Source organism: Ovis canadensis, chromosome 10 (genome assembly GCF_042477335.2).
Source record: "Ovis canadensis isolate MfBH-ARS-UI-01 breed Bighorn chromosome 10, ARS-UI_OviCan_v2, whole genome shotgun sequence".
Taxonomy (NCBI): Eukaryota; Metazoa; Chordata; class Mammalia; order Artiodactyla; family Bovidae; genus Ovis; species Ovis canadensis.
In genome coordinates this window covers 31,680,957-31,704,346 of record NC_091254.1, presented here as the reverse complement: position 1 = coordinate 31,704,346, position 23,390 = coordinate 31,680,957, and the positions used below count along the sequence as shown (strand labels likewise).

Here is a 23,390-nt window from a genome sequence, read left to right as displayed (position 1 = left end):
AATTTATGCTTTTGAACTGTGGTGTTGGAGAAGACTCTTGAGAGTCCCCTGGACTTCAAGGAGATCCAACCAGTCCATCCTAAAGGAAATCAGTCCTGAATGTTCATTGGAAGGAGTGATGCTGAAGCTGAAACTCCAATAGTTTGGCCACCTGATGCAAAGAGCTGACTCATTTTAAAAGACCCTGATGCTGAGAAAGATTGAGGGTAGGAGGAGAAGGGGACGACAGAGGATGAGATGGTTGGATGGCATCACCGATTCAATGGACATGGATTTGGTTGGACTGTGGGAGTTGGTGATGGACAGGGAGGCCTGGCGTGCTGTGGTTCATAGGGTTGCAAAAAGTCGGATATGACTGAGTGACTGAAGTGAACTGAACTAATAGGATACCAACTTTTTAAAGTTTTTCAAAGTATTTTATGACTCAAGGGCAGTGCAGTCTTTATTAGACTTTCCACTTAGGGGAGGACCTGGGCTCTTCTCCTTTGTTCTAGAATGTTTATAGACTCAAAAGCAAAACTTTGAACTCAAGTTTCAACAGTGACTCCAAGGAAAATGCTGTCTCTTTTACTTGTCTTTCTATTGTTTAAATTTATGATTCTCCTAAGAATTTTTTTTTTTTGATTGGAGTGCAGTTGATTTACAATATCATGTTAGTTTCAGGTATACAGCATAGTGAGTTAGTGTATAGCACAGTGAATGTGTGTGTGTGTGTGTGTGTATTTATATACACACACATATTTTTTTTTCAGATTGTTTCCCCTTATAGATTATTACAGAATACTGAGACGAGTTCCCTGTGCTATATGGTAGGTCCTTGTTGGTTATCTATTTTATATACAGTAATGTAAATATGTTAATCCCATTCTCCTAGTTTATCCTGTCCCTATTACTCTTCGATAACTGTAAGTTTGTTTTCTATGTCTGTGGGCCTATTTCTGTTTTGTAAATAAGCCCATTTGTATTTTTGTTTCAGATTCCATATGTAAGGGACACCATACGATATTCATCTTTCTCTTGTCTGGCTTATTTCATTTAGTATGATAATCTCCAGGTCCGTCCATGTTGCTGCAAATGCATGATTGTATTCTTTTTTATGGCTGAGTAATATTCTATTGTATGTATGTATCACATTTTCTTTGTCTATTCATCTGTTGATGGGCATTTAGGTTGCTTCCTTGTCTTGGCTATTACAAATGCACCAATGGAAACACTAATTTGAAAACTGTAATTCTATAATTCTTCTGCTTCTGAAGATTTTTTACTTAATAAATAGCACAATGTACTGGTTTTTAAAAAAAATTTTTGTTTTATATTGGAGTACAGTTGATTAGCAATATTGAGTTAGTTTCAGGTATACAGCAGAGTGGTCCAGTTATATATGTACATGTATCTATTTTGTTTCAAATTCCTTTTCCATTTAGGTTATTACAGAGTATTGAGAAGAGTTCCATGTGCCATATACTGTTGGTTATCTATTTTAAATATAGCAGTGTGTACATGTCAATCCCAAATTCTGAGTCTATCCTCCCCGTCCCTACCCTTCCTCTCTAGTAACCATAAGTTCGTTCTCTAAGTCTGTGAGTCTGTTTTGTAAATAAGGTCCTTGGATCACACCTTTTTTTTTTTTTTAAGATTCCACATAGAAGTGATATCTACTTCTGCCTTATTGACTGTACCAAAGCCCTTGACTCTGTGGATCACAACAAACTGTGGGAAATTCTTAAAGAGATGGGAATACCAGACCACCTGATTTGCCTCCTGAGAAATCTGTATGCAGGTCAAGAAGGAACAGTTAGAACAGGACATGAAACAATGGACTGGTTCCAAAATGGGAAAGGAGTACGTCAAGGCTGTATATTGTCACCCTGCTTATTTAACTTATATGCAGAGTACATCATGAGAAATGCTGGACTGGATGAAGCACAAGCTGGAATCAAGATGGCTGGGAGAAATATCAATAACCTCAGATATGCAGATAACACCACTCTTACGACAGAAAGCAAAGAACTAGAGCCTCTTGATGAAAGTGAAAGGGCAGAGTGAAAATGCTGGCTTAAAACTCAGCATTCAGAAAAAGAAGACCATAGCATCTGGTCCCATCACTTCATGGTAAATAGATGGGGAAACAGTGGAAACAGTGACAGACTTTATTTTGTTGGGGCTCCAAAATCACTGCAGATGGTGACTGCATTGAAAGATGCTTGCTCCTTGGAAGAATAGTTATGACCAACCTAGACAGCTTATTAAAAAGCAGAGACATTACTTTGCCAGCCAAGGTCCATCTTGTCAAGGCTATGGTTTTTCCAGTAGTCATGTGAGAGTCGGACTATAAAGAAAGCTGAGCACCGAAGATTTGATGCTTTTCAACTGTGGTATTGGAGAAGACTCAAGAGTCCCTTGGACAGCAAGGAGATCCAACAAGTTAATCCTAAAGAATATCTACCCTGAATATTCATTGGAAGGACTGATGCTGAAGCTGAAGCTCCAATACTTTGGCCACCTGATGCGAAGAACTGACTCATTTTAAAAGACCCTGATGCTGGGAAAGATTGAAGGCGGGAGGAGAAGGCGACAACAGAGAATGAGATGGTTGGATGGAATCACCGACTCAATGGGCATAAGTTTGAGTAAACTCTGGGAGTTGGTGATGGACAGGAAAGCCTGGAGTGCTGCAGTCCATGGGGTCACAAAGAGTTAAACACGACTGAGCGACTGAACTGAACTGACAAGTGATATCATATTATATTTGCCTTTCTCTGACTTATTTTGCTTAGTATGATGATCTCCAGGTCCATCCATGTTGCTGCAAATGACATGATTTTATTCTTTTTAATGGCTGCGTCACATTCCATTGTATATATGCACCACATCTTCTTTATCCATTCATCTGTTGGTGGGCATTTAGGTTGCTTCTGTGTTTTGACTATTGTAAACAGTGCTTCAGTGAAAGCTGGGGTGCATGTGTTCTTTCAGCCATGTTTTTCTCTGGATATATGCCCTGGAGTAGAATTGCTGGCTCATATGGTAGTTCTATCTTTAGCTTCTTATGGAACCTCCATACTGTTCTCCATAGTGGCTGCACCAATTTATATTCCCATCAACAATGTAGAAGGGTTTCTTTTTCTCCACACCCTCTCCTTTTAAATTTTTTTCACATAAATATTTTATCCAACATTTTAATTAGAAAGGTTCATTACATTTAGTTCACTATACTGCTAGCAATGGATATCATATTTTTATAGATGTGGAAATTAAATAATCTGTCCAAGATCATGCTTCTAACAAACATGAAAATCAAGGTTAGACATGATGTGTCTTTTTTGCCCCACTAACCTTTGTTGCCTACCACTGTAACAGCTTTTATTCCTGCCAAAATTGCATGTCTGCAGTTGGACAAAGAGGATGAGGCTGCTACAGGAGAGGTCATCCTTTGGTCTCACAATTCTGTTTGGAAAGCAATGGGCACTTGGCAGGCTAGAAAAAAAGGACTGCCGTCCCAACTCTGTGCTAAATTCCCCATGGCCATTGAAGAGCCCATGAAACTAAGTATTTCTAAGGGCTTCTCAGGTGGTGCTAGTGGTAGATGAAAGGTTGTTGTTGACACTGGGATTCTTGGCCCCCAGAGGAGAAGAATTCAATCTGGGGCCAGAGATGAGGCTTGATCACTCAGAGCTTTTGTGTAATAAAGTTTTATTAAAGTATAAAGGAGACAGAGAAAGCTTCTGACATAGGCATCAGAAGGGGGCAGAAAGAGTGCCCCCTGCTAGTCTTCAGCTGGATGTTATATAGTCACTAGCAGTCTGTAATGAAAAAAAAGAATGTCTTAAAACTCAGAATGGCACCAGGCCCCTCACCCATAAGATGCATTTTGGGATAATCTTGGCACCAAATGGTTTATCTTGGGCCATAAAATGATTAACTTGAATCTTGAAGAAGGGTAGATCACCATACAAATAGTTTCATTTACATAGATTAGAGGAACAATACCTGAGTATAACATACTGGTTTATCAAGTAGATTCTGAGCCAAAAGGTAGAACCAACTTGAAGACAGAGTTTGGGGTAAATGCATAGCACATTTGCATAGCTTAAGATAAACATTTCCATAAGAAAAAGGCATTGGTTATCTCTAGGTTTGAGAATAGTTAACTTCAGGTGAAACCAGGTGTCATGGCAACACAGAATTTTAAGAGAAACCTCCTTTTAAATTTGTATAGAGAAGGAAAAAATATTGCTAGTTTGTTTCCTCCTGCCGATTAAGAGATAAAAATGTCTGACATGAATGTGAAGTTGCTCAGTCGTGTCCAACTCTTTGCGACCCCATGGACTATAGCCTACCAGGCTCCTCTGTCCATGGGATTTTCCAGGCAATAGTACTAGAGTGGATTGCCATTTCCTTCTCCAAGGGATCTTCCAAACCCAGGGATCAAACCTGGGTCTCCTGCATCGTAGACAGACACTTGACTGTCTGAGCCATGTCTGACACTTGCAAGCTATTTCCTCCGTTTGGAGGCCCCTGGCCTTCCTGCCTATTACCCTCTCAGTAAAGAATCCACTTGCCAGTGCAGGAGATGTAAGAGACACAGGTTTGATCCCTGGGTCAGGGAGATCCCTGGAGAAGGAAATGGCAGCTCACTCCAGTATTCTTGCCAGGAGAATCAAGTTGGACATGACTGAGCATCTGAGCAAGAGGCTTTGAGCTTCTTCAAAGGAAATTACACCTGTAGCTTTCATTACTTCTTTTTGGCTCTAGGCTACTTTTTAACTCAATAATGAAAATTCATATGTACTGAAGTCTGACCAGTTTTGATTTTTAATAGTCTTCATTTTGTGACTGAGCTTTTATGACCCATGGATAAGAAAGGTACTTTCTCAAAGAGAAGACAGCACTGAGCACTGTGGCCTGTCACATATGATGTAGCTCTTGTTATTAGCATGTAACCCATTTCTTATGAAAACTTCTCATTGCTTTGCAGAAAAGTTTTTGCTTTGTTAGTTCTCAGAAAACCTAGAATAGTGCTGGAAACATTGTAGATTCTCTGTAAGTACTGTTGACTCTGGTTAGATTTGATTTTCAGTTCAGCTACCAAACTGGAATAAATGTCCAGTGTCTTGTCTAATCTGTATTATCCTATCTCCTTTGCCAGTAAGTCTGACTCCATGAGTCATGGGCTTAACTTCTTCAGCCTGAAAGCCAGGTTAATTTTGCCAACACCAATCATCTCCTTTGGGACAGATATAGACAAAGTGGATAAAATCTAAAGGAGAAAAAGTTGAAATAAACATTGAGAATGAACAATGGCTCAGAGGGATGGAAGATGCAAGTCAGGGGAAAGAGTATTACAACTCATGTTTGGTTGTGGGCTCAGCTTTTGGAAAATATATTTGATTACTGAGAGCATGTAGTTTTAATTCTGGAAGCAGTCATAAATTTAGCACATCAAAAGCCTAAGAAGAGTGAAAGCAGAATTTATAGGAATTTGGAACATGACACAGACATAGCAAATTGGAATTGCAATTCAGGACACCTCCACTCTGCTGCTGGCTCTAATACTTTCAGTAAATAACTTTTCTCTGAGCTTCTTGTCCTTATCTGTGAAATAAGTGGATTGGGCTCTAGTTTCTTGACTCCTGTTGGAATGTGTATGTCACTATACAATCCTTCCTGCTCTCCTTTGCTATTTTTAAGGGCTTTGTACCAACCCAGTTTAATACTGTGGATCGTGCATTCCCTTCACATCATATCTTCTGTGTTTCCATAGTTTTGGGATTTCCTACATTTTTTTCCAGTTAAGGTCCCTACCACCAATAGAGATCTATGGCTTTGTGTGTCTGCATTCTTTGGGTATAAGCAACAGAAAAAGATCCAGTTAATTTAAATCATATATGTCTTTCTTGGGAGGAAATGGAATGACTATAAGAACCCAAGGAAAGGATAAAGGAGGAACACTTTTCTCAAATTATTTTTTCTCCCAGAAAACAGAAGCTGATTGACTCTGCTTAGGACACATGTCCAGGGCAGGTAAGAGAAGGGATTCTTTAATTATCTTTTCCATCCAGACTGAGCTATGGAAAAGCAGCCTATTTCATTAAAAGGAAGATGAGGTGCTGCCACTAAAAAAAAAGGTAGAGTGGGCAAGCAAAACCAAAGGTATCTTTGCTATGATTTTGTATTTATGTAGATAAATTGCATGTCAATAATCACGTTAAACTTCTTCAGAGAACTTGTACAGGAAAATTGATGAGCATGAAAAGAAGTGGTGATTATCTGCATTTTTAATGATGTCACAGAGAAGATCTAAATGTTTACCAGTGTAGACATAATAGCCATCAGCTTGTCTAACTTGGTTTGGCTTTCCATTTTCATCTGTAAAATAATAGGCTCATTATTATCACCCTCATCAAAGCCATCTGTTGAATATAGTTTATAGCACAGCTTAGAGCTTGTTAGAACAGGCTTGGAGCCTGTTCTCTTTAGTTTTATATGACAAGGGAGTCAGAATCATTCTCCATCTCCTTAGTGGGTGAATCAGACTAATGGCACAGGATTCTGGGATACAAGAATAGATTCCCGACATGGGCTATTAGTGTAGTGTCTGACTGTTTGTGACCCCATAGACTGCAGCACGCCAGGCTTCCCTGTCCATCACAAACTCCTGGAGCTTGCTCAAACTTACATCCATTGAGTCAGTGATGCCATCCAACCATCTCATCCTCTGTCGTCCCCTTCTCTTCCTGCCTTCAATCTTTCCCAGCATCAGGGTCTTTTCAAATCAGTCAGTTCTTCACATCAGGTGGCCAAAGTATTGGAGCTTCAGCTTCAGCATCAGTCCTTCCAATGAATATTTAGGGTAGATATTCTTTAGGATTGACTGGTTTGATCTCCTTTCAGTCCAAGGGACTCTCAAGAGTCTTCTCCAAGACCACAGTTCAAAAGCATCAATTCTTTGGCACTCAGCTTTCTTTATAGTCCAACTCTCACATCCATACATGACTACTGGAAAAACCATAGCTTTGACTAGATGGACCTTTGTCAGCAATGTAATGTCTCTGCTTTTTAATAAGCTGTCTAGGTTGGTCATAATTTTTCTTCCAAGGAGCAAGTGTCTTTTAATTTCAAGGCTGCAGTCACCATCTGCAGTGATTTTGGAGCCTCCCAAAATGAAGTCTATCACTGTTTCCCTTGTTTCCCCATTATTTTGCCATGAAGTGAAGGGACCAGATGCCATGATCTTCATTTTTTGAATGTTGAGTTTTAAGCTAGCATTTTCACTCTGCTCTTTCACTTTAATCAAGAGGCTCTTCAAGGGGTGCCATCTGCATATCTGAGGTTATTGATATTTCTCCCAGAAATCTTGATTTCAGTTTGCATTTCATCCAGTCCAGCATTTCTCATGATATATTCTGCATATAAGTTAAATAAGCAGGGTGACAATATTTAGCCTTGACGTACTTCTTTCCCATTTTGGAGCCAGTCCATTGTTACATGTCTGGTTCTAACTGTTGCTTCTTGACCTGCATACAGATTTCTCAGGAGGCAGGTAAGGTGGTTAGGTATTCCCATCTCTTGAAGAATTTCCCACAGTCTGTGGTGATCACACAGTCAAAGGTTTTAGTGTAGTCAATGAAGCAGAAGTAGATGTTTTCTGGAACTCTCCTTTTTCAATGATCCGGTGGATGTTGGCAATTTGGTTTCTGGTTCCTGTACCTTTTCTAAATTCAGCTTGAACCTCTGGAAGTTCATGGTTCACATACTGTTCAAGCCTGGCTTGGAGAATTTTGAGCATTACTTTGCTAGCGTGTGAGATGAGTGCAACCGTGTGGTAGTCTGAACTTTCTTTGGCATTGTCTTTCTTTAGAATTGGAATGAAAACCGACCTTTCCCAGTCCTGTGGCCACTGCTGAGCTTTCCAAATTTGCTGGCATATTGAGTGCAGCACTTTCACAGCATCATGTTTTAGGAGTTGAATTAACTCAGATGGAATTCCATCACCTGCACTAGTTTTGTTTGTAGTGATGCTTCCTAAGGCCCACTTGACTTTGGACTGCTGGATGTCTGACTCTAGGTAGTGATCATACCATCATGATTATCTGGGTCATGAAGATCTTTTTTGTATAGTTCTGTGTATTCTTGTCACCTCTTCTTAATATCTTCTGCTTCTGTAAGGTCCATACCGTTTCTGTCCTTTATTGTGCCCATCTTTGCATGAAGTGTTCCCTTGGTATCTCTAATTTTCTTGAAGAGATCTTTAATCTTTCCCATTCTGTTGTTTTCCTCTATTTCTTTACACTGATTACTGAGGAAGGCTTTCTTATCTCCTTGCTATTCTTTGGAACTCTACATTTAAATGGATATATCTTTCCTTTTGTCCTTTGCCTTTTGCTTCTCTTCTTTTCATAGCTATTTGTAAGGCCTCCTCAGACAACCATTTTGTCTTTTTACATTTCATTTTCTTGGGGATGGTTTTGATCATCACCTCCTGTACAATGTCACGAACCTCTGACCATAGTTTTTCAGGTGCTCTATCAGATCTAATCCCTTGAATCTATTTGTCACTTCCACTGTATAATCGTAAGGGATTTGATTTAGGTAAAAGATATAAATCTTTTCACAAAGGATATAAATTCAAGTATAACATATCAGTTTAATACCTTGGGTTGTCCATGCCAATATAATTGTAAGAGTTAATCAACAGTTCACTCAGGTGCTTCAGTCCATTATAATCCACCAACAGTTTTCACACATGAATGAATCTTCTTGCCTCTATCATCATAGTCAAATTAGTAACACCAAAGGCATGAATTATGGTTTAATAAAATCTGACTTTAACACTTATACATTGATTGAAACAAAATGAGTTTTGCCTATTTATCTTCTCATTTTTGAAACTGTTTTTGTAAACCCATAGTATTTATATACTAAGAGGAAATGTTCTCGCTTACAGAAGTTTGTATTGATCATCTTATTTTCTCCTGAAGATAAATTGGTTGTCAATAATCATATTAAACTTTTTGGGAAAACTTGTGTGGGAAAATTCATGGGCATAGAAAAGCAATGGCCATTATCTCCATTTTTAATGATGTCATAGAAGTGATCTAAATGTCTGCCAAATTAAATAATAGCTATCAGCTTTGCTAACTTGTTTGGCCTTTCATTTTCATCTATAAAACAGTAAACATACTATTATCATCCTAATCAGAACTATCTATTGAATATAGCTTATAGCACAGCATAGAGCTTGTTAAACAGACATGATTCTTTCCATTATTGCCAAGTATTAATATTTAACAAGAGACCTCCTTTGAATTTGAGTGAATCATCATAACACTTAGGGCCTGCACATGTAAATATTTTGATTTTTTTCAAGAGGAAAGCGGAGTTCAGACCAGTGAATCTTGGAGACAGTAAGATATGCTGATTTATTCCTATGTGTGCCATCTCTCAGATCTGAATTTTAAACTCTGAACACCAACACTGTCAGTCTCTCAAAAGATAGGCAGGTCTGGAATCACAGCCAATCCTGCTTTTATTCACATTCTATAGCTCAGAGAAGCATTCTCTCCTGTCAGCTTTGTAAAGAATGGGACATAATTTCCATTTGCCTGCTTGGATGACAATTATCGGCATTCTTAAAGTGATTTTCCCCATAGGCATAATATTAAAATAGACTGTACCTGTATATATAGATCCATTCATGTTAATCACATCCCCAGGGCATTTCATAATTCTATATTAATAGTTTGGTTTCCATGCAGGGTGAATTGAGACTCTGTTCCAGGCTGCGTTTTCAGAGTGGGCATTGTGTTGTTGAGTTCTTGCTGTTTCACATGGTGAGGACGTATTTAAAACCCCAGGTACCACTTTTCTAAATTCAAGGCTTCCCTATCCAGTAGCTGCTACTGAATTGAATCTAGAGGACTGAAACCTCTTTTTGAAATTAAAAAAAAAATAGCATCTATTATTTGGAGGCTTAATGGCAGACTTTCGGCATCTGAACAAATAATCTGAGCATCATTTTCTATAACAGAAAGGAACCTCGACATATTGTCAATGGCAAATAACAACAACAAAAACAGCATCCTAGCTGAGAGGCTGGAGACATGCTTGAACAGATGATTGATTGCATCAGACAGAGCTCAGCATCTCTGGCTGCAAAGTCTAAATGATGATGACCATATCCTAAATACATATATCCCCCAGTTCATACTTGGGGCCCTGGGGACTCAGTTTTGCATGCCTATAAAGTTTGACATAAACAGAATTATCCAATCCTATGACAGCTATACCACCCTGTCTTGTCCTAAGAATAGATGACTAGTAGCTCTGTTGTAGGATTTCAAGTTCTATTTCAGTGGCATTTCTCCAATTAATTTCCTTCTACCCTCCCCTCACTCTCTTTATGCAGCTTGGGTTTCCATCATTGGTCTCTTCTTGCCACCCATCCTTGTCACATGAAAAAAGTTACTAATAAGGTCTAGGATTAGCTAGGTCTCAATTGTAAGCGTGACTTTGAAAAGGACTCTTAGAAGTTATTTCTTCAATTCCTGGAGTAGAATCTAATAGGGACTGCCATGTGTTAAAGTTTCAATTACTGTTTGGTGATTAATGACAACATATTAATATTTTACTGCTTTATTAACAGATGGACATTTAGTTATAAATATATAACTAAAAATGTGAAAGAATGGAAATGTGAGTAACTTTCTTGATTGTGGGCACCCATGTAAGTCTAGGCATGGGTTAGACATAGAGCATCTCTCCTTCCTACACAAACCAATTTCCATAGTAACTAGTAAAATTCAGTTTCATAAAATAGAGACGTAATCTAAATATTCAGTTTTTCACTGTGGAGTATGGATGTTAGATGTGGGTTTTTCATATATGGCCTTCATTATGTTGCAGTAATTTTTTTCTGTTCCTAATTAGGTGGTTTTTATTGCTGTTGTTTTATTATGAAAGGGTACTGAATTTTGCCAAACACTTTCTGCATCTATTGAGATGATCATGTGCTTTTCACCCTTTATTCTGTCAGTGTGGTTTGCGTATGTTGAACCATCCTTGCATCTCAGGGATGAATTCCACTTGGTCATGAGGTATGATCCTTTTCATGGGCTATTAACTTGGTCTGCATGTGGCATTATTCCCTTCCACTTAAAGAACTTGCTTTTGCCTTTCTTGTAGTGTCAGTCTATTGGTGACAAATTTCCTCAGGTCTTATTTGTCTGAAAATCCTTTTTCATTGCCTTCCTCATGAAGGATATTTATTGATATAGAATTCTGTGTCAACATAGAATTTCCTTTCTTTTTATACTTTGAAATATTATTTCTGTTATCTGCTGGCTTCTACTGTTTGTGATGAGCTATCAGCCATCTCTCACTATTATTTCCGTAAGTAATGTGTCTTTTTCCCTCTGGATTCTTTCAAGAATCAGTCTTCCTTTTCGGTTTGCAGCAGTTTGACTATAATGCACTTAGGCATAGTCTTCTTTTTATTCTTCCTGCCCTTCTAATTTGGCAGAACCTGAGCTCCAATCTCTACCTTCCTATCTCCAGTAGCTGCTATAGTACCAGTTTTGCTTTTTAAACTCCCAGCTAGCTGATTTCTGCTGTGTTTCCTACAAGCTTATCTTGTACACAGTTTAGGAGTCAGCCAAGGATTTCAAGGGAATTGTATACAGACTTTGAGGGAACTCCATCTATGGATCTCTCCTTTTAGGCTTTTCTTCTTCTATTTCCAGCCTTTACGAAGGCCCTGATTACAACCTCGGTCTCTATAGCTCAGTGGGACCACTTTTTCCTTGAGTTCCATTTTTTTTTCCTCAAGCACTGCACACTGGTCAGCACCCTTAAAAATGAACCATCTAAGTGTGGAACTCACCTGCCATGCTTCTCTTTCCTCAAGGATTGTATGTCCTCCAATTCTGCTTTGGGTTTCTCTCCACTGCTTTCAAATACTTCATGTTATATTTTTTCCAGAGTTTTAAATTGTTATTAGCAGGAGGGTGAGCCTAATACAAACTCCACTGCCATTACTGGAATGAAATATTATTTGTTTTCTTTGCAGTAATAAATTCAAATGCTAATGCAAGTACTGAAATCAGGCAGTCCTAACTTATACATCCAAACAAAGCTGGGTAATTTTCTATTGTATTTTTTTTTTAGATTATAAATGAAGTAAAAACCCAAATTTTAAAATTTTAAGAGAATTTCTGGTCCCTTGAGCAATGTAGTCAGCATGCTCAGGGAGATCCCAGTTTGATATATATTGCTTTAATAATAATAATATGGTAATAATAAAATTAAGGCTTCCTTGGTAGTTCAGATGGTAAAGAATCTGCTTTCAGTGCAGGAGACCCAGATTTGATCTCTGGGTCAGGAAGATATCCTGGAGAAGGGCATGGCAACCCAGTCCAATATTCTTGCTTGGAGAATCCCAGGAACAGAGGAGCCTGGCAGGCTACAGTTGATGGGATTGCAAAGAGTCGGACATGTCTGAGTCACTAACACACCCACAATAATAAAATTGTTTACTTATTTAGAGAAAAGGATAGTACCGATAGCAATAAAAAAGAGGCTTAAAGTTTACACGAAGCATGTGATGAGACAGAAAAATCACAGAAAGGTGGGGAGGAGAGCTCAGTGCTTAGAACCCTACATGGGAGGAAAAGCTGGAAAGAAGAAGGATCAGTAGGAAATTCTTTCAGGAAACCTAGGTATAAATAGATGTATAGTAGAATAAAGAATGGAGAAGGCAACGGCACCCCACTCCAGTACTCTTGCCTGGAAAATCCCATGGACAGAGGAGCCTGGTGGGCTGCAGTCCATGGGGTCACGAAGAGTCAGACACAACTGAGCAACTTCACTTTCACTTTTCACTTTCATGCATTGGAGAGGGAAATGGCAACCCACTCCAGTGTTCTTGCCTGGAGAATCCCAGGGACAGGGGAGCCAGGTGGGCTGCCGTCTATGGGGTTGCACAGAGTCGGACATGACTGAAGCGACTTAGCAGCAGCAGCAGAGTAAAGAAAGAAGGGAAATCTATAGAATGGGAGTGATTCAAGAAATGTATGCTGTATAGCAATTTACATTTAATCTATCCATGATAAAGCAAAAGGCATCACACATTTTCCCATTGCTCTGGCCCCCCACCTCTCCAACTCTACTTCACATTGCATGGTGCACTGGAACCACTCTGCATTTTCTGATCGGTTGTGTATGGAGAGTTCGGTAAGGGGAGAGGATAGTGACTAGGAAAGGGGCAAGAATCATTCAGTCCTGGATGTGTAAAGTGGGAAAGAATAGGAAGGTGGTGAGCCTGGGTTGTCTTGTGGACTATGGCTAAGCATATAAAGAGAAAATGTAAGAAGTAGGAAAGGGGATTTTCCCTCCACTTAAGACAGGTGTTACAGCCTAAGGCTCCACCCAGTTTATTATGGCACATTTTGGGCTCTTGACATTAACTGGTGTGATAGTATAAACAGAAGTCCCTGAGCTTCTGAGCACATGGAACAGACAGATATGACCATCCAACCACTTCTGGGCTGGAGCAGAAGGAAAACATGAGGATGAGAGCAAGAGAGAAAGAGAGAGATTTGATCTTGAAGTGTTCATGAAACATCCAGGTAATTACATAAAGTGGAACCAGGGAAGACTATTTCAAATCAGAAAAGTAAGTTTGTGAATTAAAAGGGAGATGCTCATGAAAAAGACGCTCATGCATAGGGAGATACATAGGCTTTAGAGTCCGGTAGAAACAACTTAAAACCCAGTCTTGTCATTGACTAGACTGGGTGTGATACTAAGTTTCTTAATGTTCTCCAGCCTTATACTAAGCCATACAATGGCTGCAAAGCACAGCATGGAATTGTTGACAAAAATGAACTCCTTATGCCACTTAGAGCAGCCAGAACTAGAGACTCAGTCTGGTTCTCTCCTCTTCTAAAAGGTCGAAACAGAATTCTGATTCAGATCAAAAATGAATTTTTTTTTCCTTAAAAATGTCAGAAGCCATTGAGTATCTCATCCTCAAAACTATATTTTCCCATGCTTCAAAATATAGTAGGAAGCAGAGTTGACATTGTTGTGTCACTGTGTCAGTCAGGGTCCTGGCAGAAAACAGAGGCTTGAATGAAGGACTGGCTCCAAAGCTGTGTGTGTGTTCAGCTGCCCAGCTGTGTCTAACTTTTTGTGATCCCACAGACTGTAGCCAGTCAGGCTCCTCTGTCCATGGGATTTTCGCAGCAAGAATACTGGAATGAGTTGCCATTTCCTCCGCTAGGGAATCTTCCCAATCCAGGGATCAAACCCCAGCCTCAAGTGTCTTCTGCATTGGCAGGAGGATTCTTTACTACTGAGCCAGCTGGGAAGCACATCAGAGGTATGGGCAGGGTTAAAGGGGAAACAGATGTGGAGGTGCCATAGACTAACTGCAGGAAACCATTGCCAACCTAATGTTGCTGGGGCACTGGGAAGAAATAGCACCCTAAGCCAGAGCTGGGGAGGGAGGTTTGCCCAGTAGATGTTTCTCAGCAGACGCTGCTCACAGAAGGAGCCAAAGCTGAGTGAGAGTGGTGGGGAGGGAGAGGAAGAGGGAATGCTCCAAACCCCTGAAATTCCCACCCTCTCATCTCTTGGCAATATTTCTTTTCATTGATGGCTCAGCAGATAAAGAATCTGCCTGCCACTGCAGGAGACACAGGAGATGTGGTTTCAATCCCTGGGTTGGGAAGATCCCCTGGGGGAGGAAATGGCAACCCAGTCCAGTATTCTTGCTTGGAAAATCCCATGGACAGAGGAGCCTGGCAGACTACAGTCTGGGAGTCACAAAGAGTTGAACAGGACTGATTGATGAAGCACACACGAGCTAAATCAGAAGCCAGGGAGAAAGGGAGTTCAGATGATGTAGTTGGTGAGATTCAGCCTTCTGGAGGGGAGAGATCTGCATCTGTCCCAAGGATGGGAGACTAGCCACGGTGAAGATAACATGCCCCCCGTAGTGAGAGTCTTACTCTGGCTTCTCTTTTTGATTGGAGGAGAATTGCTTTACAATGTTGTGTCGGTTTCTGCCATAGGACAGGGTGAATCAGCTGTAAGTATACCTAAGTCCCCTCCCTCTTGGGCCTCCCTCCTACCCCTCTGCCCCAGTCCCGTCCCTCTAGTCTAGTCTTTGAAGAGTGGTGGGCTGATCTCCCTGGGTTATACAGCAGCTTCCCACGAGCTACCTGTTTTACACATAGCACTAGCGGTGAAGAGCCTGCCTCCCAATGCAGGAGACGTAAGAGATGCGGCTTCGATGCCTGGGTGGGAAAGATCCTATAGAGGAGCGCATGGCAACCCACTCCAGTGTTCTTGCCTGGAGAATGCCATGGGTGGAGGAGCCTGCATGGAGGCTGCATGGAGGTGGGCTGCAATCCATGGGGTCACACAGAGTCTGGCATGACTAAGTGACTAAGCACTGCACAGAAGATATACCTCAGTGCTACTCTCTCAGATCGCCCCTCCTTCTCCTTCCCCTGCTGCGTCCACAAGTCCACTTGCTACATATGTATCTCTAGTCCTACCCTGCAAAAAGGCTCATCAGTACCATTTTCACTCTAACTTTCGAGGGTTGTGAATCCTGAGAAGCCAAAGGACCTGTTCTATTCACGATTACTAGGATGCTTGCTGCATGCTGCCTCAAAATGAGCTCTTCCTGCAGAAGACATGTGCCATCATCAGAGTCACCCAATGGCTGGAAGTATATGTCCCTCTTACCACTCATCACCCAGATTTGATTTTGTCTGTTTCCTTGTCAGTATCCATTCCCTGGGCTCTAAGGGTTTCAGGAGCGAGACAGGGACTCTGCAGGACTTTACACAGTGCCTGGCACCTCCCCAGTGCTAAGTACGTACAGAACTGGTGAATAAAGGAATTTATGAATGGGTGGAAGTCATGTTGGGACCGTGCTTGCTGGATGCGAGTGCACAGGGACACACCTGTGTGATGGCTATGTGACCTTGGAGATGTTCCAGCTCTTCAGGGTGTCATTATGAAAATTAATGATCTTGAAAACACTTTTATGTACTAAAAAGAGATATCTGTGTTTTGTGAAAAATAGCAAATATGGCAGTACTTACTGATTTCTTTTGAGAAGGATGGGCCATTTATTTTCAGGGAATAAGGAGGTGGTACTCAGGCATCACAGTTAGCACGTCAAATGCTGCTTTTCTGTGGCTTTATCTGGCTGTGAGAGCAGGGAGGTGTTGGTTTCCACATCCCCTTTGAGTGTAATGACACAGGTGTTATTGAGTTTTGGAGAACTTGTATCATCATGCCTTATCATGCATTTTAATGAGTCAGAAATTTCAGATCACTCTGATTCCCCTAAGCACTCACATTGTAAAGTACTGAAAGTAAAGGGAATGTATAAGGAAATGTGGAGGGGCAAGGCTCCACATCAGAAGTCCAGTGGGAGGCAGTGTGGAAAACAGGATGTGGTACAGTTTAAGGTCAAGAACACAGTCTAGAGTCAACCAGACACGGTTTGAATATCTAAGAGGCTCAGGCCTCTTATGAGCTGTGTGATCCTGAGTAAGCCACTTAACCTGTCTTGACTTCCAGTTCTTTGCCTGGGATGGAAATCAGAATTCTTAGAAACGTGATGAATATTGCGGGATGTGAAATATAAAGGACACAGCACATAATATTAAGCAACTGATAACTAGTATCATTACGTGTACAAGTGATCACATAGTCACAGGTTATAAGAATTACTCATCACAAATTGTCCAGTTATTCCTGATGAGTTGAAATAATATGACCCTAATGTCAGCTTTTATCATTGTTAGGATTATTGGGCTGATTTCTTCTAGTAATAGTAATACTGCTTTACATATGAAGGCTGCAGTAATGTTTTTCAAAGAACCACTAAATGAATTACCTCATTTTGATGTCATTCCAGTGTACAAAGCAAATGAGATATTTCAAAAGTCCTCACACTAAGACTTACTGAACCAATTACTTGGATCGACATCTTTTGGGTACAGATCAGCATCGGATTTAATTCCTTTCAGATACTCAAAACACTTTCCTAATTGTCTCTTGACCTTAGAAACAACTGGCAGTAACTTAATAGACCAGATAATCTGCATGCGCTCTTCGGATGTAGGCCATTCAGATGTGGCGATCTGTTTACCTGAATTGTTTCCAAGTTTTCTGTCCTTAACACCAAGCTATTTCAACAAGGCTTTAATTACTTTGCAATTTTCCCCAAATCTTCTTATTATTTTGCTTAGGACAGATTATTTTAAAAGAAGTTCATATAACTAAATGAAATAGCAGCTAAAGAAAAAAAAAATGTTATTTGGATGTAATTGGTGAAAATTTATTATGGAAGGTGTTACCAGCAATGGCAGGAGCCAATAAAAGCATGTTACCCAGGTCACCAGATAAACAGATCCTCCTTCCATGGAATATGTTCGCACTAGCCATTAGGACATAGCTCAGTGTTCCCATTTAGTCTAACAAACACCACATCATTTAATTTGGTTTCTGCACTGTATGAAGACAAGTTTGGACCTCTTCTGATGATGATAAATTTAATAAGAGCAACTGTGTTTTGTAATGTGAGTAAATAAGTAAACCAGCAATCAAATAAATATTGAGGGTCTGTTTTGCGTTAGGTACTCCAAGGGATTCACGATGAATAAGACATCCTTTTCTTCTAAGAGCTTACTTTCTTTTTTTCCTTTTCTTGTCACAAATCAGTTTTTTTGTTTTAAATTTTTATTTTGTTTTTGGCTTCCCTGCTGGCTCAGTGACAAAGAATCTGCCTGCAATGAAGGAAACACTTGTTCAATGCCTGGGTCAAGAAAATCTGATGGAGGGGGAAACGGCAACCCAATGCAGTATTCTTGCCTGGAAAATCCCTTGGACAGGGGAGCCTGGTGGGCTACAGTCCATGGGGTCACAAAGGGTTGGACTTGACTTAGCGACTAAAACAACGACAAATAACCAATTAACAATGTGATAGTTTTAGGTGAACAGCCAAGGGACTTAGCCTCACATATACATGTATCCGTTCTGCCCCAAACTCCCCTCCCATCCAGGCTGCCACATAACATTTAGTAGAGGTCCATGTGCTATACAGTAGGTCCTTGTTGGTTATCCATTTTAAATAAAGCAGTGTGCATTATACATGTCCATCCCAAACTTCCTAACCATCCCTTCCTCCTATCCTTTTTCCTGGCCACCATAAGCTTCTTCTCTAAGTTTGTGAGTCTGTTTCTGTTCTGTAAGTTCATTTGTTTCATTTCTTTTTAGATTCCACATACAAAGGATGTCATATGATATTTCTCCTTCTCTGTCTGACTTACTTCACTCAGTATGACAGTCTCTAGGTTAGAGCTTACTTTCTAACTTTCTAGGAGGGGAAAAAAAATCACATATAAACTATTATAAAATAACAAATGAAGTGCAAAACACAATAAAACTAAGATTGAGAATGAGTTAATACCTACTATGTGCCTGGTATTGCTCCAAATAATTTCCAGGCCTGATCTCAGTTGATCCTGTGATAACCCTTTGGGAACGACACTGCTACTCCTTTTATTTTACAGGCATGGAAACTGAGGCACAGAGGAGTTAAGTATCTTGTGCACGGGGACCCAGCTAGTAAGTGCTCAACCTAGGATCTGAACTCTGATAGATCCCCAAGCTCTTGCTTTTTAAAAGAATACCTTAGCACGGGGAACTCTATTCAGTTCTCTGTAATGACCTATATGGGAATAGAATCTAAAAAGGAGTGGATATATGCATAACTGACTCACTTTGCTGTACAGCAGAAACTAAGACAAGATTGTAAATCAATTATACCCCAATAAAAAATTAAAAAGAAAACCTTAAACTGAGGACAGAAAAAGTGCCAAGGGAATTGAAAGGATGAGATTATTTTCAGATCAACCTCAGAGTCCCCATTTATAAAATGGGGATCACTATGATGCCTACTTCATACAAGTGTTGTGAGGTTGACCAAGACAGTGCTTGTAGAGAACCAATAGTTCAATATGAGGCTGAAGTTAACGCCTGAGCCATGTGGGATCCCCCAGCCATGGCATGGGTGTCAATGTCCTAGCACTTGGCTGTACATACTCTACCCAGCTGGGGGCATCAGTGCCCATCCTAGCCAAATGCCTCCCCCCGCTGGCTCTAAGTGTGCCAGGACCAGCTGGACACAGACCAGATTTCAGGGGGCAGTGGAGGAAGTCCACACTGTCCTGGGCATGTATCCAGGAGAACACTCCACGATATTAGCTATTGTTGGAGTGCCAAGTTCAGTCTACCATCTGATATGGTTTGTAGACACCAGAGTCCAAAATGGAGCTCTGAAGAGTCCTGGAAGTTTTTCTCTTATCTGAGTTGGAAGGTTTCAAAGAGGAACTATAAAACTGCCATTGAGATTTTTACACAGAATTAAGTTGATCCAGACACATATTTTCAAATGAAAAATCTTAAAGCCCTTTACAAAAAGCAGAAAATAAGTAAAAACAAATAGATGAATATATTTTTCCTTGGAGAAAAATAACTGCCTGCGATTATAGAGTGGAATGCCAGGATACAGATGTTAAAGTAGCAAATTTCTCAAACCATGATATAGGCAAGTCTCCTGGGATAAATCCTATCCTGGTCAGTACGATACTGTGAACTTGTTAACATGGGGAAAATATAATCAATACTTTCTTAACCTGCTATATTAGAGAGTCACAAAACCCGGCAATGGGGTTTAAAATAATCTCAAAATTTAGCTAGGAAATCAAGCAGAAACTGAAAAAGTATGACAAGAATAATTACTTCAGAACTCAAAAGAAATTAAAATTCTCTAATATCCAAGTCTACTAAGAAGAGACCAGATGTTTAAGAAAGCTAAAAAATAAAGACATCTTTCAAAACATTTTACCAGCTGGTGTCCTACAATTACCCTAAAGTATACCCTTTTCCTCAAAATACTGAGGACTGGGAATGTGATGGTTTGTTTTCACCATGATCCCTATGTCTGTATTTTGCAATTGGAGATATTTTTAGTCTCTCTGTATCAAAGTAAGAGTGCAGATCAGCTTTGAAATCTGACAGCCTCCTTCACACACACATACACACACTCTTCCCCCTAAATGGAAAATCTTATTGGGATTATACTGTGTGTCAAAAAGTTCTTATGTTTAGTTTTATCATATCTTCTAAAAGAATTGATACAGTGGGTAACTTCAGAGTGAACATTTCTGATGATACTGTTCCTGTGGTGATGGTTTAATCACTAAGTCACTAAGTCATATCTGACTCTTGTGACCCCATGGGCTGTAGCCCACCAGGCTCCTCTATCTATGGGATTCTCCAGGCAAGAATACTGGAGTGGGTTGCCATTTCCTTCTCCAGGGGATCTTCCCAACCCAGGGATCGAACCTGGGTCTCCTGCACTGCAGGCAGATCCTTTACTGACTGAGCCACCAGGAAAGCTTACTGTTCCTGTAGTAGGCTGAAGAATAACCCCCCAAGATGTCTATTCCTAAACCTGAAACCTGTAAAATGTTATTTTAACATGACAAAAGGACTCTGTAAATGCAATTAAGTATCTTGAGATGGAGTGATTATTCTAGATTCTTTGCTGGATCTAAAGGACTCACAAGGGTCCTGATTAAAGGGACCCAGGAGGGTCAGGGAGAGAAAGCACTGTGATGACAGAAATAGGTGTGAGAGAGAATATGGAGATGCTATGCCATGGGCTCTAAAGATGGAGGAATGGTCCATGAGCCAAGGAATGGACCATGAGCCAATGAATGCAGGTGGTGTGTAGAAGCTGGGAAAGGCGAAAAAGCAGATTCTCCTCTATAGCCTTCTATGGAGCACGCTGACACCATAGATAGCCCAGTGAGATTGTTTTTAGACTTCTGATTTCTGGAACTGTAAGATAATAAATTTGTTTCATTTTAAGCCACTATTCTGTGATCATTTGTTTTATCAGCCATAGGAAACTACTATAATTACTATTACCAGTAATTGTAATTACTGGGTGTAATTATTGGTAATTGATGGGTTTATTGGCCCAGAGAAGAGCAGAGGATGAGCAAAAAGCTTACTGACACAAAGAATTTCAATTCATTTAATATATTGTACACCACTCCTCTGTTGAATCTCACCAAATCATTCAAACAGACTCCAAAATTATGAGATTTATGATTTTATTTCCTTTTGAAACTTTTTTAAGTGTCATATTAAGAATACTTTTCCTAATGCAATGTCATTTTTTTTTTTCTCTTCTAAAATGTTTGTAGATTTATCACCTATATTTAGGTCTATGTTCACTTTTGGGGGTAAATTTTGTGTATGCTGTGAGAAAGAGTTGAAATTAATTTTTGTTTGCAGATATATAGTTGTCCCAGTACCATTTGCTGAAGAGAGTATGCGTGTGATCAGTAGCTCAGTCATGTCTGACTCTTGTGACGCAATGGACTGGAGCCCACCAGGCTCCTCCATCCGTGGGATTTTCCAGGAAAGAATGCTGGAGTGGGTTGCCATTTCGTAGAGTATACACTCTACCAGTGATTACTATAAAGGCTTGTATCTGGACTCTCAATTTTGTTCTATCAATCAATATGTCTATCCTTATGCCAATACCACCCTATTTTGACTACTGCAGTTTTACAGCAAGTTTTGAAATTGGAGATTGAAAGTCCTTCAGCTTCATTCTTTTATTTTTCAAATTTATCTTGCCTAATCTGGGTTCACATTCCTATATAAATTTTAGGATTGGCTTCTCATTTCTGCTGACATTTTGAAAGGTTTTATGTTGAATCAACTTAGGGAGAAGTGTCTCCTATTGCTTAAGCCTACTTTGCCTAGGTTTAGATAGATCTTCACCTACTCAGTCAGCTAATTAATACTTGGCTCCTTATGGGTCTTATTATTGGTAGGACAGAGATGTGAAGTCTTTTCCTGGAAGAAAGTTTCATCTTTCAATTACTGATTCACCCTGCTTCAATCACATATCAACTTGGCAGGAGTAGCCATCCATTCTGTTAATTTTTTTTCCCCCCAGCTGGTACATTTCCCATGGCTGCTCAGCATTGTTGACTGTTAGAGTTCCACTCCTACTCAGCCATCTTCCTATTTTGGCCTCATGCCCCATTCACTTTCATACCATTTACTCTGCTTTCTTCTCCAAGTCCTGTGATTCAGAGTCCCTTCATAATACTGTGAACATTTGCCTCCACCAGAAGGCAGTGGCAACCCACTCCAGTACTCTTGCCTGGAAAATCCCATAGACGGAGAAGCCTGGTGGGCTGCAGTCCATGAGGTCGCTAAGAGTCGGACACAACTGAGCAACTTCACTTTTCACTAGTGCTTCCAGGGGGTGCTAGTGGTAAAGAACCCACCTGCCGATGCAGGAGACATAAGTGACATGGGTCTGATCCCTGGGTTGGGAAGATCCCCTGGAGGAGGGCATGGGAACCCACTCCAGTATTTTTGCCTGGAGAATGCCATGGACAGAGGAGTGAGGTGAGCTACAGTCCAAAGAGTCACAAAGAGCTGGACATGACTGAAGTGACTTAGCACACAGCATGGTCTTGTCCAGAGGACAAATGAGGCAAGTGTAGAACAGTGGATCAGGTTTCAGAAGATATAGCTTCTCTTCCTGAATATAGCACGTGTGGACTGTGTGACAATGGTTATGAACCCCCTACATCAGCTTCCTCATCCCCCAAAATGGGAATATGGATCACTCTCCCATCAAACTCACATGCTTGCTTGAGAGTCAAAGGAGGTAACATGCAAGAAAATTAATTAAAAGCAGTAAAAAGAAGTTAGTATGTTGTGTACATGTATGTGGTCTAGTCATTAAGCATTTAGAACATAGTATTTTTCTTCTTAACTAGATTATATGATATCAGTATATTTCAATGGCATCTCACATATTATGAAGTATATAGAAAGTGAATGAGAGTTACTCAGTCATGTCTGACTCTTTGCAACCCCATGGACTATTCTTCAGGAATAGTCCATGGAATTCTCCAGGTCAGAATATTGGAGTGGGTAGCCTTTACCTTCTCCAGGGGATATTCCTAACCCAGGGATGGAACCCAGGTCTCCTGCATTGCAGGCAGTGGGGACTCCATAAAAATTTTACTTGAAATGATGAAAATATATAACTTGGTTAGCTATAATAATTCAGACCTGGGACAAGGCCATGAAACTTCTGTGAATACATGTCTTTATGTGTGTATGAGAGAGAGAAAGATGCTTCTTTCAGTTAACATCTTAAACGACTAGGATCTTGTGGAACAAACATTGGTATGGTGGATCTTAAAAATAAGCATACAAAAACTGAAGTCTGAACTTGGAGAGAATCACATATTGAA

The 23,390-nt window shown here is 40.2% G+C and overlaps 1 long non-coding RNA gene across 2 annotated transcripts in view; it reads left to right on the top strand.

Moving 5' to 3' along the window:
* Positions 1-23,390, top strand: part of LOC138446480 (uncharacterized) — a 301,137-nt gene that overhangs the window by 166,459 nt on the left and 111,288 nt on the right. The gene's annotated exons all lie outside the window — the stretch shown is intronic.